Raw genomic sequence first — 17,427 nt, 5'->3', positions numbered from 1 at the left:
TGACCACATATACATTAGATACAGATTGCTTAATTTGCATAGGTGCCAGACACAGAGATGCACAAAACTTGGCAGGTATGCCCAGACGCAAGGGGGGTGAGTGTTGAAAGAGGGAGGAAACAGGGCTCATGTTTGTGTTCCTGTGGGGATTGCTGCTGGCAGGGAAAAATGGGGTTAACTGGGACCCAAAAAGTTTCAGATCAAAGCTGTGAAAGGGCTTTTAAACCCATTCTCTTCTCCTCCTGCACTGTACCAGCACTCTCTTATGCTTTGCTTTAAGCAAAAACTTTCACTGTGGTCAAATTATTATGCATGTGAAGAAGCTGCCAACACAAGGCAGCTACAGAAGGTTTGGCAAATCAGCTAAGTGTAAGACATCCTGGTGGAACCCTGTCAGGTTTAGCAGCGATGGCTACACATTGTCTACCTCCCATCTCCCAAACCTCACAGTCAGGGGTTATTGCCTCTGCACCAGCAGTGGCCAAAGCAGGGGTTTGCTGCCTCCACCCGTGCAGTCCACAAGCCAGACTCGGCAGAGAAATTACCCTTATCAGCATCTGCTCGTTTCCCCTGCTGCTGGGACAGACAGCACGGGAAGAGGGTTACAGCAGACACAGGGGAGGTAAAGCATTAAAGATTGCTGCTGTTCAGTCTGGCAGAGCCCATCTGTCAAGGCCTTTAAAATGCATTCAGACCCAAGATGGAGGTTTCTGGTACAAATCAAGAGGCCTTAGTTTGATGATATTTAGTAGAGTCTGCCTAAAATTAATGAAAAACTTGGACAGGCACCTCTGCCAAATCTAGCTAGGCAGTTTAGTGCATTAACATAGCCAACTTGTTCTGCTCTTCCCTGAAGAGCAGAATGAGATGGATCCCACCCCTCACCCCTTCCTGTTCACAGCCCAGTGTTGTGTCTTACGCCAGTAATAATGGTGGCCTTGTGCAAAGACATCAAGCTGTAAATGACGATGTCCCTCACAAATGCTCGAATCCTGCTCTGCTACCTGGCAAAAGAGACTGTAACTTTTTGTGACTGTGATATCTCAAGAAGAGGAGATCCATTAGAGGTCTGCATACTCTTCGCTCCTGAACGAGGGGATCTATGTGGTGTTTAAGATGTCTTAAATTGTACACATTTTCATGCCTTTAGCTGATTCATCTTGAGTTTTCTAAGCGGAGACATGGCAGAAATTTGCTAAAAAGCTAATGGAAATTATGCCTCTTGGCAAAGACCAACTATGAGTAATTCTTGTGGAGGCACCTGTTAACGAGTGAGGTTACTTACATCCTCTTTGTTTTCATCACTTCTCTTTGTTAAGCAGAAGGCACATCGGAAATTCTGCTGTCTGAGGATGACAGCAGATTGGGGATGTGGTTATCTGCCTCCACTTACTACACTCTCAACACTCCCTCTCAGAGGCTGAGTGGGATGGCCAGAAAATAGGGAGGATGTGGTTTCTGAATTCTGAATCATGACAGTTTTCCCCCAGTACTCTTATCTGTAGTAATTAAAAAATTCCAGCCTGGTAATTAGACTGTAGTTCTCAGGCTCTGCGGGCCTTGACACTAGCTTCTTAAATTTCAGGACTAACCAGAGAAATCAAATTAAGTTTTTTTAATTAACAGTTCTTCTAAACTGATACTCAATTGGAGGCCAAGCTGAGCAACAGCATTTTAGAATTCATTCTGTTACTTCCACCCCTGTTTGCATTTCTTCCCCAGGGACCTCTAAGTCTCACACTAATTCTTTTTGTAAAACCTTGTAGTGGAGTCAGATCCAGGCTGCACTCTAGAAACAGATAATGAGTGAAAATATTCCAGCAATTTGATCTTTGCTGTTTCAACCTGCGTTTGAATAGATGACCTTCAGAGACCTCTTCCAGCCCTTTTTGTTCCACTCTTCATAATACCTTGGGATATTATGAAAAATGGTGGGTGGGTGCCTCTTGCTTCCAAAAATTTATTTCAAACTGGTAAACAAGTTAAATGCATGTGTAGTTAAAAAAAAAAAACCAAACAACCAAAACCAACCAAAAAACAACCCAAAGAAAACCTTAGGAGGCCTCCAGAACCTTAAATATGTACCTCAGAATAGCTGTGCTCTATTTCTTTATTTTAGACAGTAAAGATGTGATTAATATTTCTCCTCAGATCAGGTTAGAGCACTTGGAAGGGAACTTCTGGTACTTTGTCAGTTTTTACCCTAGTCCTGCCTGGCTTCAGGGTTCAGCTGGTACTTGAGTCACTTCTCTCCTGTGTCTGGGTAACAACAAGTGAACAAAACAGCAACGGCTTAGCAGTGGTTCCTGCAGGACCCTTTGAAAGTGCCTTTCAGAGATCTCTCAGTAGACTTCAGTTCTGTCTCGTGACAGGATTATCTTTGTCCTTGATCAAGACGAAAGAGGGATGCACTGCATCCCACAGATACCGCCCATGAGAACTTGTGCTTACAGCCTGAAGTTCTGCTGCACTAAGCACTAACTCCAGTAGTATGTTGGTGTAATACCTGATCATCTATGCAGTTTAACACCAAACTCAAATTCATTCATACATTCAAACTTCACTTGATTTAACGATGACTTCTTCTAGTGTTTTCTCAAGTTAAAGATAAGCTGACGTAATTAACCTGGTAGTTACTGTGATATTATCCTTTTTCCTGGCTACTCTTCTGCTACTGTTCTCTCTGAAATTCATCTTCAGGCTTTGGACCACTCTTACCCTGAAAGCTGAGCAATACTAATATGCAACAATCTCAAATATGGTCACAGCGCATCTTAAACTGCCTACACCTCATGGAAAAATCTGATGGATGCCTTACATAGAAATGCTTTGGTTTACGTAGGTAATTCTTTTTTGTTTCCTTAATACATTTCTATAAAAAGAAGTCATGGTTTAGAATTTAATCTTCTGTGTATTCCTGACTTGTGTCATAACCTCTGTCTACATCAAAATTAGCTGGAACATCATCTTTACAGCACACATCAGATTTGAAAAAGATCTTTTCACCTTTTTTTTCCCCCCTGTAAACATCTGAGACCTAAGCCTAAAAATAATCAAAGTTTTCTCATCCTTTTAAAATTATTCTTAGTGTGAATTGATTTTTGGTATTGATTCTAGGAATACTGTTTGTACAGTTATGGTTTGTGCAATATGTTAAATCATACAAAAAGATTCAGTGCATATATTTATAAAAAATAGAATAATTCTTTTATACATGTAACACACCTATATATACACATATAACTGTAGAAATTCAGTCAGTCAAGAGGTAGTTGCTGGTTATTGCATTTATTTTTCTACTCTATATTCTCACTAGAAAAGATGATAATGACCCTGCAGTTGTCTTTCAATGAAGAACAGCATATACATTTGAAACTTACTGGGAAAAAACACCACACAGATTTCCATGAGTAACTGGAAAACTGAGGAAAAAAACTAGTGAAAGATGTGTTGTAGCAACATACATAAAACAAACATAAAACAAACAACTAGCACTTTATACACTCCAGGAAAGTGGATCTAAATTCAATGTCACCTGCTCTACCTGAAATGATGCTTTATCTTACTTTGGTTTGAAGGAGATTATATTTGAGCTATTAAAAAAAGAATCCCAAAATAAGCAAACCCACTCTTTCCTTGGAAATTTGCTCATTGTTCCTTGCTTCAAAAGGATCCAGGAAATGGTGGATGTATACATACCACAAATCAAAGTCAAGAGCATGATTAATTGGCTACCTGACCTTTCCCAGGGAGATACAGCAAGGAGAGCTGGAGAGGGCCAGCACAGGGAAGGAGGGCTGTGCAGTTCTATGGGGTTCTCCCTAGTTGGTGCAAGAATTTAATAATGCATGTTTCCAAATAATTTCAGAACTGTATATTTTCCAGTCTGTTAATGCTTAAGGGTTCACCTACATGCTGGTTTTGGGATTAATTGAACTGTAGATCAGTTCAGAAAGAGGTGATAATATGGGTATAAGCTATAGTGATAAAAGCACCATTAGCTTGATAGAACTGTATTCACTCTAATGGAGCATGAAGTAATTTTATTTTTAAATTAAAACATTACAAAAATATGCTTAAATCATCACTGAGAGCAAAGATAACAGATGAGTGAGCTATATTGCAAAAGCTGGTTGGAATGCTTTAGTGTTAATAGTGCTAATGTTGGTACTTTAGAATAATCTGCATTGTAACTTAAAAATTTATTTTACTTGTGATTAGTTTGTCTTCAGCTCCCTTGTCAATGTGCAGCTGCTTAACAGTAATTGAACTGCACCCTATGAAATGCATTTATCCAAGATGGTTTCTTAGAAAATGTAGCTTCCCATGAATTGCTTTAGCCCACTTGGTGTTGCAGGTTGGGACTCATCTGCCTTACCAGAGTAAGGAGAACAATTTAAATCATTTCACTTAAGGTCTCAGCATTTTTTACCACCATGAAATGATCTAAGAATTATAGGATGACAGAAGACTCCCTCAAATCACACTTTCAAAAGCATTTTCCAAAAGTGACTATGTTAGTAGACTTTATTGTCACCAGAAAGCCTCTGTTAATCTTACAAAGCATCTGCAATGAATAATCTTCCCCTCCCCCATTCTTATTTGTTGCCAGAAACAGCTTATAAATGCTCGGTTGAAGACTCTGCCAAATTTGGCTTTTGGGCACACTTGTAAATAGAGAATATTTCCACTGATTTTGGTAAAATTACTCTAGATTTACATGGATGCAAGTGAAAGTCAAATTTTGCCTGGATCTTTCCTCATCAGCTACCACTTGGTGCCCTGATCAGCACCAGAACTGCTGCCTCTGGTGTCAGTGGAAAGCAAGTGCTTGAGCTGAGTATGCCCGTAATTTGACAAATTATTATAAACAGATTTGAACAAATATTTCTTTACAAAACAAACTGGTCAGCAGGCTCCAGGCTTTATTCTCCTGATGCATTTTACAGGAAATAATATCAAGTTAGCTATTATGAAACTACCCCCTCCTCACACACACATAATTGCTTCCAGCTTGCTGATTATTACCCTTTCCTTAACTGATAGAGTGAGAAGAGAAATAAAAATATCTCCATACAGTAGGCCAAATCCTCATCTGGTATAAATCGACATAGCTCCATCAAAGTCAATAAAACCATCTTGATTTACACCAGTTGAGGAGCCAATGCACTATAATTTTTTTACTTGCTTTCAAAAATAAAACCTTATGTGATTGTGTAACCAACATTGCAACAGAAACCAGCATTTTCTTTTGTGAAGTCAAACATGTGCCCTCCCTTTGACTTTCAAACATTTTCACTTACACAGTCCTTTGATAGCTTTTTTTTCCTCCGCCTTCTGGCAGAATGGTCCTACCACCCTTGTGTCATGAGCAAGGTACAAACTGGACTGAAAGATGATCAGGCACAAAATAATAATTTCATGGAGTAATGAAGACAAAAAATGAAATGCTACCACTTCTCTTTCACCCAAAAGAGGAAGAAGGGCTGAGAAAAGCAGAAGATGAGAAAAATCTTTCTGTACTGACATTCTCTCTGATCTCCACTTTCCAATTAACAAACGTATATTAACAGCACCAAGAAATTAGTAATTCCTACCCAGGAATGACAGTACTGTAAAGTACTATTATAGATCAAGTTTCTTAAATAATCTTTAAAATAATATAATGAGACTTATTACAAGGTTTACTAAAGCTGATAGAAACTATATGCTCTGCCTGGACAAACTCAGATTTCTTAAGTCTTTCTTCGGTCTTCACTAGGGGCTGTGAAACACATGGTGATTTTTTTGGAAATACTCTTTGTCTCTTGTTCTGATCAAGAGCACAGAGAGCTGTTCACAGCAAATCTTTCATGTCCATTTCAGGAGTTCTAGGCATTTCAGTGTGGTATATTGTCAAAGAGAGGTCTGGTCTTTCCCAAAACCCTCATTTTTTTGGCTGGTTGTTTTGATTGATTGATCTGTATATTCAGAAATTCATGAAAATTTCAATAGCATCCTGAAAAATTGGAATTATTTCACTGTTAATGCTGACATAGTTTTGTACTGGTTCAGCAAAGACTTTTATAAAAATTTACATTTATAAATTCTTGGTATTTAGCATACCTAATAGCATGCTAGTAGTTTTATTAAAGTTAATGGTGATATTTGTTGGGATCACAGCCTTTAATTTCCAATAGCTTTTTTGAATACTTTAAAAGATTAAGATGTAATAAAAAATTGCCTTAGCATGCATTTCCAAATGTTTTTGTGCAAAATGCGATCAAGATTAACCTAACTTTAATACATATTTAAAATACATATTCTATTGCTTCAAATAACATCTTGAAAGTCATTCTATAATGTCTGGAATTCAGTTGCAAAGACTGAATCAGAATTCAGTCACACTTCTAGTCTCTGGTTTAATATACATTTTTTTTTTGATTCATAGGCCAATCTGAAACACATTCAGAACTGACTGGAAAACTTCTATAATAAGACATGAAAATTTGTGTATCATATTTGTTAGGTACCACCACACTACTTATTTTGATTTGGAAAAGATTGCTTACCTCTATTAAACTGTGAGCCTTTTAGCTTTGGGATCCTACTTTCACTGAAACCATAGTTTTGGATTGCAGCTCTTATTTTGTAATGAGGCTTTTCCACCTGGCTGAATGAATGAATGAATGAGATGTGGATGCAGAAAAATTAAATTCAGATCCTTTATTACCTCTCTGTTTCCATGGCAAGATATGACTTGAAAATAGGATCTAATCCCTGGAGAAAGCAGTGGTTTCCCAAGTACCCTATAAGCAAGTATTTATAGGCAGGCACTCTCCAGATCTGTGCAGAGGAAATTAAAATAAAACACAAATTGGCAAACACTTTCCATTCAGTCGAGATTGAAAGAGTAGCCCTGTCTGTAAATAAAGGTGGTGGTAAATCTTGCCTGACAATTCTGTCACATGTAGGGTAGGCCAGCCTTGCGTAACATGGGCAAGGAGTGTCAAGTCCTGCTGGGGACAAACAAAAGTTTTTCAAAAAGTCAGGTCCTGTCCTCCATGGTACCAATGGGGACAAACAAGTTGCTACAAAATTAATCAAAACAGATTCTACTTTGCTAGAAAGTGCAGTCCTTCACAGGACTGCAGTTCAGGCTTGCAAACTCTCAGGTTTCTGGGACTGCAGAAGGTTGACTTTCAAGCTGCCAGTTTAATAACCCAGAGCAGTCAAGCAGTTGCTCTCTACAAAGCCGGCCCTGTTTCCTACGTGATAGCAAGAGAAACAGTTTGATGCCAACAACGACACTTGCAAGGCTTGACTTTTCCTGGAAAAGTCGCAATTATTCTTTGAGGAAGTTGTGTCAGCTGGTATCAAATGGATGATTTGGATGCTCTATGCACAGACCATTTGCCAGCAGGTTGGAGACTGGAGACCTGGCTGGCATGGTGCCCCATTCTGGGGAGGTTGGCCTCAGCTCTGATTGCTGAAAGTTCATCAAAGCAGAGTGCTTCCAATGAAATGTTTCAAGCTCAGAGCTTGTTTCAGCAGAAAAAGCAAATCTAACCAGCTCCAACCCAAGGTTCTTTTCTCTAAGCATAAATCTTATATGGAATAAGTATGGAAGATTTAGGTAACATCTTAGACTGCTTTTCTTTTTACCTACAGCAAAACTTTTCTTTTATTCCAAAGCACGGCAACAAAGATTGAAAAAAAAAAAGCACAGCACTGCCTTGCCTAAAGCATGCTGAAGCTTTGTGGCATCTTTAGACTGGATTCTTGGCTTTGGAGACTAGAGAAACCTGAAAGTGTACTGGAAGTGAAGTCAAAACAGCTTGTTACCCAACTTGCTTTTTCCACAAAGTACTGAAATATTAAGAACACAGGCAAATAATGCTTGGATACAACTCTGTTTGTGTTGAGTTGCATTTGTTTGTCTGAAGCCAAACTGTGTGAATAATTTTGCATTCTTTATCTTAGCAGTGAATTGTGTGGTTCTGAAATTTGAGTAAGATAAGATCACAAACAAGTAAAAACGTGTAGGCTGAAAAATCAATATGTTTCAAAGTAACAGTTGAGAAACAAATTATTCCTGTACTAATAGGCTGAAAAGTAGGTTTAGAGATTCTGCTAGAGCTGGTAGTATTACCAACAGCTAAAGCAGTACTAGAAGGGAGTTGAGCTGCCTTCATAGTCAGATGTTAATCACGCCATCACCATGAAATAAAGACTGATAATGGTAAACTGCAACATGAGGGATTCTTTAAGCCTCTCAGTCTTTGCCTAATAATTGGATCTCAACCACTGTAGTTCTTTTTAAGTACTCATGCTGAGGTCTGCTCTTTTGATTTACACTGAAATTTTCTAATATTTTACTTCAATTATTCAGAATAGCTACTCTCTTGCTAAGATGTTCCTATTTTTCAGTTCAGGACTCAATGTCATTGTCACCAAAGAGTGGCAGAATTCCTACTAACTTAATCACATTCAGACCTATACCATGCCTACCATTAGAAAGCTATTTAATAACTAGTTTATACCAACCCAAGTCTGTTCTCTCAGTGACTACACATCTTAAAAACAGTTTTCTCTAAATGAGAAATCTACATTTCTGTACTGAATTGTTACTTCCTAGGGGTCACTCTTTCGGTAACAATTACGCTTTGCTGAAACAAAACACTCATTGCCCCTGAGAAACACCTGAATAAGCCATGCCTAATATGATACAATTCAAGAATAATTAAAGGCAATAACTGAAACTGTAGGCTAGTAGCAATATAAAGATTTCTCTTGCCACCAGAATCTGCCTTTTCTTCTTCCAGCCCCTGCTTCACCTAGAGCATTTAGAAATGGTGGAAGACTTAAACACCCAACTGTTCAAAATTAATCCTCATAATCCCCAATCTCTGTGTCTGGTATATAATTCACTAGGACACAACTAAACATCTCCTGCTTATATTTCTCTCTATATGCCAAAGTCTCCTGAGTGATGGCTTTGTCTTCAAGCAAGCCATATATGTACTATAAACATCTGTGTATTTATAACACAGAATTCCCCCAATTCTCATCAACTCAGGAGATCACTGACTTTTTAAAAAAGTTACACATGCAATAGCAGTCTCATCCCCTCTGAAGGTATTTGTTTGGTCAATAGCATTCTTTAGAGAAAAGCTATGTTGACAGGAAAAAGGACAGGTTGTTGAGTTAAGAGGCTGTGGAACGACGGCAGGACTAAGCAGCTACAAGCAGAGCTGTAAAACAAGATGGGTGTCAATTCAGTCCTTTGACAAAGCCAGAGTGACTCAAGTAATGTGTTGAGGCACACTACAGAGTCTTATCTGCTTAGTTCTACATAAATGTATTAAAATGAAAAAAAAAAAAGAAAATCAAGGAAAAAAACCACTCAGAAAACAGCAGAGCTACATCTTCCCACTGAGGAACATGCTAACAATGCTTAAGATGGAGTTTGGACTAGAAGCCTCAACTGAGAACACATAAAAAACTCTCAGTCCAGATTCTTTGATTTTTATTAAACAGGCAAGAAGTGCTGATTAAGGGAGCTGTGTAACTTACAAAAGGAAAATCCTCACACGTGATGTTACATGGCTGAGGAAAGAGTAGAAATGAAAGATGACTGACCTATTTTTTAATCTATTTAACAGCAACTGTGAATAGTTTTATCTATGCCCCTGAAGTTCCAAATTTATTTTCTTGGTAGTTCTGAAACAGCTGTGAAATCAGTTGTTACTTGCCAATTACAGTGTAACTTTGAATAATCAGTAACCACAGCCATCCTAGAAGAGAAGCAAGCTGGCAGCTGAGCATAGGTGTTAAAAGGGATGTTTATGACTGGATGACAAAGAGCAGCAGTTAGAAGGGATCAGGGCTGGAAGCAAAGGTAAGGCCAGAGACAGCAAGTGGGACTGGTGCATACAGGACAGAAGTGTGTTGTTTCAAAGAAGATAAAAACTCTTGTAGTGGTGCTAATAGCCTCACATATGGAATATGAGAACCTGTGTCATTTCCAAGGGAGTGGGGCTTTCTAGTCTGGAGAAGCCTGAATGAAACATCAAATCTGATCAAATTTGGCAATTTCTGTTAGAATGTGGCCTGGTCCTGTTCTAGGAGGATTTGTGGTGTTGTGAATTGGTCCTTTCACTTACAGGTCAATAATTTCTAACTCAGTCTTTCCAGCACATTGACAACTGTTAGCTCCACGTCTGGGACCTTTCTGGAGCAGTGACTGGAGCTTGTTTAGATTCCAGAACTGGTATCCCAGTCCTTCTGAGTTCCCAATGGCCCTCCAAGTCCCTTTTGCTCCTCTAATCCAAGCCAGGATGTGCTGTAGCCATCTTGATGTTTGCAGGGGCAGCAATCCACAACTACATACCCTGGGTGAAGAGAATGCACTCCTGGTGAGAGGCTGTGTAGTAGAGGTAGGAAGAGATAGTCTGTGGAAGGGAGAAAGGAGCCAGCATTTGGAAGAGCAGGACTCTCACTATGCAGGCCTCTCACCCAAGCCATTCAGAGGTTAGTTCTGTTGTAACAAGTCAGTTTTTTACCCCATGGTAACACCATTTAGCTTGTGCCATTGATACTTGTGTTGGAGCTTTAAATGTAATCCAATGAAGTCCATCATGAAGCACATACTATCAAATTCAGGGCTAAAAATTCCACTTAAGAGCTGTATTCAAAACAAAAATCAAAACACAACATGGCATTAACAAGATCCAAATGGAATTTATTTTTTCTACAAAGTTTACTGTGGGCCTGGCTTGAAACGCGCCATAATATACATTACTTGTTATGAATAGGAAAACCACTTATGATGGAGTACCCTGTGGCATCTGCCATTACAAGTTACTTAAAAGCATTCTTAAGTACTATAAATATCCCAAGGAACTGTGACTTCTTACTCCCCTGAAAACTTTTTATAACATAGAGCAGGCTAACTTTTGATGTACAGTACTGCTGTTAAGCTGGATATGACAGTTCAGGGCTGAGCTGTGTTTTTCATTGATAAGGATGCACTTAAAGTAACACTAACAATTTAGTTTTCCTAATGATCTAAATTATTCTGGAACTATAAATTCTAGAAACTGTAACAAGTTCAAAGATATAAAAAAATGCAACAAGCTGAAAAGGGCCAACATTAACAGAAATGTTATAAATATATTTTATTTGAAATTGGGTGGTGAAAGGCAAGGTAAAATTCACCCTGTAAAGATAGCATCTACATACCACTTTCCTTGCAGAGTGTCAGAATCGGGAGTCAGCTGAATTATTTGGTGCATAATCTTTTTCTTATCTTTTTGTGAGACAAAGTTCACCCAACGTCATAAGGAGATGGAGAAAATTAGGAGAAGGTGAGTGTTGAAATGATGAAAAGAGTACTTTCAAACAGGTACCTGTGTTGCCTTTTAATTTTTTGGCTGTCATGTGTTCATTGCTGTTGCTACCTGACCTTTCAAAATAGGGTATGGATGAAAATCTTTCTTTGGACCAGTGTTTCATGTACTTGCAGAAACAGAGGACTTACATCAATGAAACAGTTTAAACAGGCTGAAATCAGCATCTTTCTCAGGTGTCCTTGTTCTGTTCCCTTCTCAGTCAAACCTAGAAAGCCTGTATTTGGAGAACATTAGCCGTCATTTTATTTTGCTAAGCAAGCTTATGGTGTCTCTAGAAAAGTTTTTTTATGTGTTACCTACTACACTTTAAATTACTATAAACCTATCCCTGTACTGTTCAGGCTGCTTACTATACTGGCAACCAAACGGGTTTAGTTTGAGGGTGTGAAGTCCTCCTCATAACTGCCATCACCTATCTCTTAGATGCACATTGAGTGTTCCTCTCATTAAACATCTGATTGTCATAAAAGGGAAAAATACCATTTTCTTCCTGGCTTTAGAACTTATTATTGGAAAGTCTGAATTAGTATGTCTATCAGGAGGACAAAGGAGCAGTATCAACTCTCTCCCTTCCTTTAAAGTCTTTGTAAATAAACATATAGTAAGCAATTTCTTGTTCCCAAACCCTGTGCTTGGCCCTCAGGCCCATTCAATGCCCCCAAGGGCTCTTTCTTTATTTTCTTTCTTCTTCCATCTCACACAGTGTAATACTCAGTCACCCCCAGGATTTGTTGCTAGTTATAAAAGGGTATAGGTTTTACATTACTCTAGGCAACAGGAACACAAAACCAAAATTTCTGTCCCCTTGCTCTAGGCAACTGCTAGACAGAGTGTTGGTCTTTTTGTTCTGTTTTGTTTTGGGGTTGGTGGGTATTTTTGCTCCTGGAGGCCTTTGCTCTTAATTCATTCACCTGGGAAAATTGCATGTACTGCCTGGAGTACTTCTTGCTCAGGCCTTCAGGTTCAACTCATTGTTTTGAATAGCTGCTACCTGTATGTTTTCAGAGTTACCACTCTATAAAGACACATATGTCAGAGCACCTTCCAGTTAGCCTGAAAGAAGAGCCAGTAGGGCAGCCAGCTGTATAAATCAAGGAGATGACTGTCAACAGATTATAACCTTTTGATGTTGATTATTAACAGTTTTCAACATTATAAAATGTTGGCCCTTTTTTATTACTCCACAAATTGTCATTACTTCCTCACCAGACACAAGCTTGAGAGCATGTTTGTGTAAAATGAGCAACAGGAACTCTAAAATGATACCCTGGATGATTCACTAAAGACCAAGGAAAAGCAAACCCTATCAGTTGACATTAAATAGTTTTTCAATGCTTATTCTATCCTACCTCCAAAGATGAAAAATTTAAAAAAAAGCGTGGGGAGGGAACCCAAAAGGTAGGGTGAACATTTTATTTCATTATCTTGGAGTTTGTTTTGTTGTTTAAAGAATTAACCAGCTGCTCCTAGTCCAGGGGGAGCATTCCAGAGGCAGAGAGGCGCTGCAGAGCAGGTCCATACTTCCCATGCCTTTTGTTTCTTTGCCTATGTTCTGGGAGTCAAAGTTCAGAAGTACGGAATTGTGTGCTGTCTCAGCAGGTCTATGACTGGCAGAACTGTTTCTGGAAAAGGGAAAATAGTTATGGCTGGGGCAGTTAAGCTGGCTCTAGACCTGTTTTGAACTACTGGAGTGGAGCCAAGGACCTGGCTCAACCGATAGATTTTGTTTTCAGTTGCATAAGCACAAGTAACCTGCAAGACTTGATTATTTTTTTAGTGCAATGGTTAAGTTCAGATAGGATTATTTAAACAACAACTACCATAGAACCCCTATAAGCACTTTTCATTTTACCTTAATCGGCCTCCTAGGTGGCTGCATCCTTGCTCGGCCTTTGAGTTCTGATCTTACAGCTGCTCAAGTGTTTTGACATATTGAGCACCACTGAATCTTTAAAGATTCTGTCCATATTCCTTTAGAAAAATTGCAGATCTTACTCTTTCGTATTTTTCTATTAGGAAAAAATAATCAGGTTTTATAATAAATGAAAGAGTAATTTTAGTATGATTGAACTTACATGGGTAACATTCCCTCCTTCTGGATACTTTTTCATCTTACTATACACTCTACACTTAATTTCTTTAGAAGTTTAAACACACTAATGAGCTTTTCCTCTCACAGACCTTTTGCAAAGGCTTTGGAACATATTCATATGGGGGAAATAATTATCTCTTGAAATATGTAGTTATTGACTGTCAAAGGAATTACTATATTGCAGTTAAGGGTAGAAGGAAAAAGCATGTACGTCAGCTGATAGAGATGGATTTTTATCTTTACTACTATAGGAGGAAAGCATACTATGACAGATACTTCAGATATTTCAAGGCAAATCTCCCTTTGGTGGGACAAGCAAATACTTACATCAGTCATCTGATCCAGAATTAAGCAGAGTTCCTATGCAGGCAAAATCCAGACAAAAGGAAAAATTAGTCTATGCACAAAGCTTGTGCTGTCTCATCTAGACCTTTTTCTACTCCTAGTTAACTAAATACTTTTAAAACCCGGTGTTAATGTGCTAATGTAGCGTTTATACCTTGTTTCTCAGTGTGTCCACCTGACAGTTCAGAGAGCTGCAGCTAAACTGATGCCAAAATAACTCTAGTTAAACTAGTTCATGGTCTGGTCTGCATGCAAAGCTCATGATAAATCTGAGAGTACGATTTAGGAGTAGACTGTGTTAAAAAAAACTCAGGAAAGTTCTCTCCTTCATTCCTTAACACTGTGAAACCATAATAATTTACAGGAGCTTTTATCCTTCCCTAAATCCTTATGAATTGGTGGTTTACAAAATAAAGGGACAGAAAGGGCAGACTTAATTTTAGAACAAAGGATGGTCACATGCACAAGGTCGCTACACCATGGAAATATGAATCACTAGTAGATTCATTCTGGTTTAACTGAAGAAACAAAGTCCAAATTATTCCCAGGAGCATTTTGTTGTTTGACCCCCACTGGAACTGATTACCTTTTACGACTCTCAGTAGAAGGACCTCTTAATTTCCGCAAGGTTTTATATACACCACACACCGGTGTGAGCACTGGACGTGATCTGACTGGTGTAGGAGGAACAGCTTGCGGTGCTGAACCGAGGGCTGTTTCTTACACTGTCAACTAAAGGGGTGGCCAAACCCAGTGCCCATAACCCACACGCTTCAAAGCTTTCACGTGGCTTGGAGCCAAAAGACACTTCAATTTCAGAAAGGCCAACAAGGCAGGGAGGGCTGTGGGCCTCCCTCGAGCAGGTGGTGACCTGTTCCGTGGTGGGCCGCTGGGGCACGGCTGCTGTGCAGGGGCCGGTGCCAGCCCCGGCGCTGCCCAGGCTCCTGACCCGTTTGGAGACACGCCGGACATGGGGAGGAGGCCGAGGACTCTCCACAGCAGCCGCAGCACCGAGCCTGCCTCGTCGGGCAGCGGCCGCTTCCAAGACCCTGAGCACTCCCTGCAAGACGAGTCAGGCGAGCTGCGACGACTGTCCTAAAACGCCTGCTCGGCCCGCTCGGGTTAAGCTTTAACCAGCCGCCTTCTCCACAGGTGAGCGGGCGGACGCTCCGCCCGCCACGAGACCACCCCTAATGGGCGGCTGTGAGGGGCTTCCCTCGTTCCGCTGCCATTGCCCACGAAACACGCCCGTACCGCTGCCATGGCCCACGAGAGCCCCGCCCGCCCTCGCGGCCGCCAGGGGGCGCGGGCAGGAGGTTCCAGGCCGGCTCCCACCCGCCATCCCGGGCCGCTCCCCAGTGCCTGGACACGCCGTGCCCTCGCCGTCCCGCACGGACACCGAACCGCTCATGTTTTAGGCACAAAAGACGTAGTTCCAAAAAGTGTTTTTTTCCCAGATCCCACAGTTAGCGCCAAACACCATGCAGATCCCACTGACAGGCCAGCCCGCGGAGCTGGTGCCCACCGAGGTGGCAGCGTCAGCCTAACACTCCGGTATAAATTAACGGCAGTGAATAAAACTCCTCTGGCACCATTTCCTCATTCATATAGTCGGACTGAACTTCACTAGATGAGGAGCACTGCTTCTGCTTGCTTCTGCAAAACCATTTGGAAAGTCACCACTCTCTGTAACTAGGTTTTATGTGAACCTTAAGGATTCTTTGCGGAAGTCATCGAGAATCCAACCATCAGCACAGACCCGAGCTGTGTTTCCTGGCATACCTTTCCCTTTTTTCCTCCTGATTTTTCATCAAATTGTCCTCCTGCCAGGAGATTCCTTAAGACTGTGTGAAAGAAGCATTACTGGGGTGGAGGGGAAGTGTTTTATTTCAACTTGTGTCAGCTGTTAAACATTTTTATCCAAGCATGTGTGCATGCAATATGCACAAGTATTAGATAATGCTGAGGTGGTAATTCCTTTTGCTGCTAAACTCTCATTTGCACAATAGGCAAGAAATGGAGAATTGAGGTCATGCATATATGCCTTGCATGTCAAAAACGTACCTATGAAGCAGGAAATTCTCTCATTTTATTTCAGTTTTGTCACAGAGGCAAAACACACCCACTCACAGACATTAGAAAACAAATATCAAGGCAGTTCAGGGCAGTGATGGGAAGGCAGGGGCATTTTTAAACCTGATCTGACCTTTTAAACCTTTCTTCTTGGTACTGACTTTAGTGGGGGTACTTACCGAGGTAAGGTATAAAGGAAATTTCTTGCACACTTTCTCCTTGTTCTCATTATCAGCTGCATTTCTTTCACTGGACCTCATATGAGTCAGTGGTAGTGAGCGTAACTGAAAGCATTTTTAAAGGCGGGGTCTTACCCATTGCATCGAGTAGAGACTAGGCAAAGCTGTAAGTCACCCTTTTTTTTGCCCTAAAGGAGGCCTGCAGTTAAAAGTAACTGATTTCTGGGGGACGACACAGTGACTGGTATGCTGATTTAAGTGCTCCTGTCTCTATAAATGTGGGTTCACATGCAATTTTTTACAACTTTCTGTAATTATGATAACACGGATGCAAACTTCTAAAATGTATTTTAGATGGAGATATTTATACCAATTCAACCTTAAACATGGGTACATTTAGAGATGCACAATGATACATTGAATCACTAGAAAGTGTTCCTACAGAACAATAAACTGTGTGGATATATGCATTTTTGCAACTTTACGTCCACACCATGGTGTATAACTTCCATGTGTGAAGGTAGTCTTAGAATCGTAAACTCTTGCGTTTGCTTTTTGTCTAGGAATGTTGGATGACTGGAAATTACAACTGAAACACTTGTTGGTTCTTAATTTACAAGTTATGGAAACTTTAACAATTTCATTCTATCAATTGCTGTGCTGAATTGGTACTGGTAACAAAAAGGTTTACATTTTCTTCCTTGCTATGACTGCTTAGCAACTGTATGGTAACAATCCTAATAATTTTCCCGCTGTCCTAAGTCTTCCAAAGCCAGCAATACTGGATTTATCACCTTTTAAGTTTTTTTCCCTTTAGTTCTGCTCTACATGTGTGCTTTATATAAACCAAACACATTTGCAAGTGCCTGACTTTTAAGAAATGTAGAAATTCTGTCAGTATCTCACTTTCTCTTGGGTATGAGGCCCCAACATGGGCATTGTGGACAGCAATGTCCACATAAAACATCCTGTCCCTGGATTTGCGGGAGCAGGGAGAACGGTTGTGTGGGCTTGTGCCCTGAGAGCTCTCATTTTGGAGGACCTCCCTTGAGTATAGCGTTCCCGTAAGGATTATATTCTGTGGCCATGATGTTGTATGGGTGGCTCCCCTCCAGCTGTAGGACTCAGCACCCCAGGCTTGGATCACTCTGCCAGCACCCTGTTAATACAGTTATGGAAAAGCACTGTCCTGCAAAAGCATGAAATCAAAACTGCAGCTCACTTCATAACCAGAGCAAACTACCACTTTACTGCAGCCCTCATCTACCTTGGCTGAAGTGGTGGCCAGGGTCTAAGCATGTGCAGGATTGTGGTGGGGCTGTTTTACCTGTACACACCATGACTC

At 40.3% G+C, this 17,427-nt stretch overlaps 1 long non-coding RNA gene across 1 annotated transcript; it reads right to left on the bottom strand.

Moving 5' to 3' along the window:
* Positions 1-10,180: 10,180 nt before the first annotated feature.
* LOC116789041 lies at positions 10,181-15,061 on the bottom strand. The gene is made up of 4 exons (XR_004357862.1): positions 14,417-15,061; positions 13,813-13,845; positions 13,246-13,402; positions 10,181-11,607 (listed from the first exon to the last, which is right to left on the bottom strand). It is a non-coding gene; the product is annotated as an uncharacterized LOC116789041 (long non-coding RNA).
* Positions 15,062-17,427: the final 2,366 nt, after the last annotated feature.

The sequence above is a fragment of the Chiroxiphia lanceolata genome, chromosome 6 (assembly GCF_009829145.1).
Source record: "Chiroxiphia lanceolata isolate bChiLan1 chromosome 6, bChiLan1.pri, whole genome shotgun sequence".
NCBI lineage: Eukaryota > Metazoa > Chordata > Aves > Passeriformes > Pipridae > Chiroxiphia > Chiroxiphia lanceolata.
This window is presented reverse-complemented; position numbering and strand designations above follow the sequence as displayed.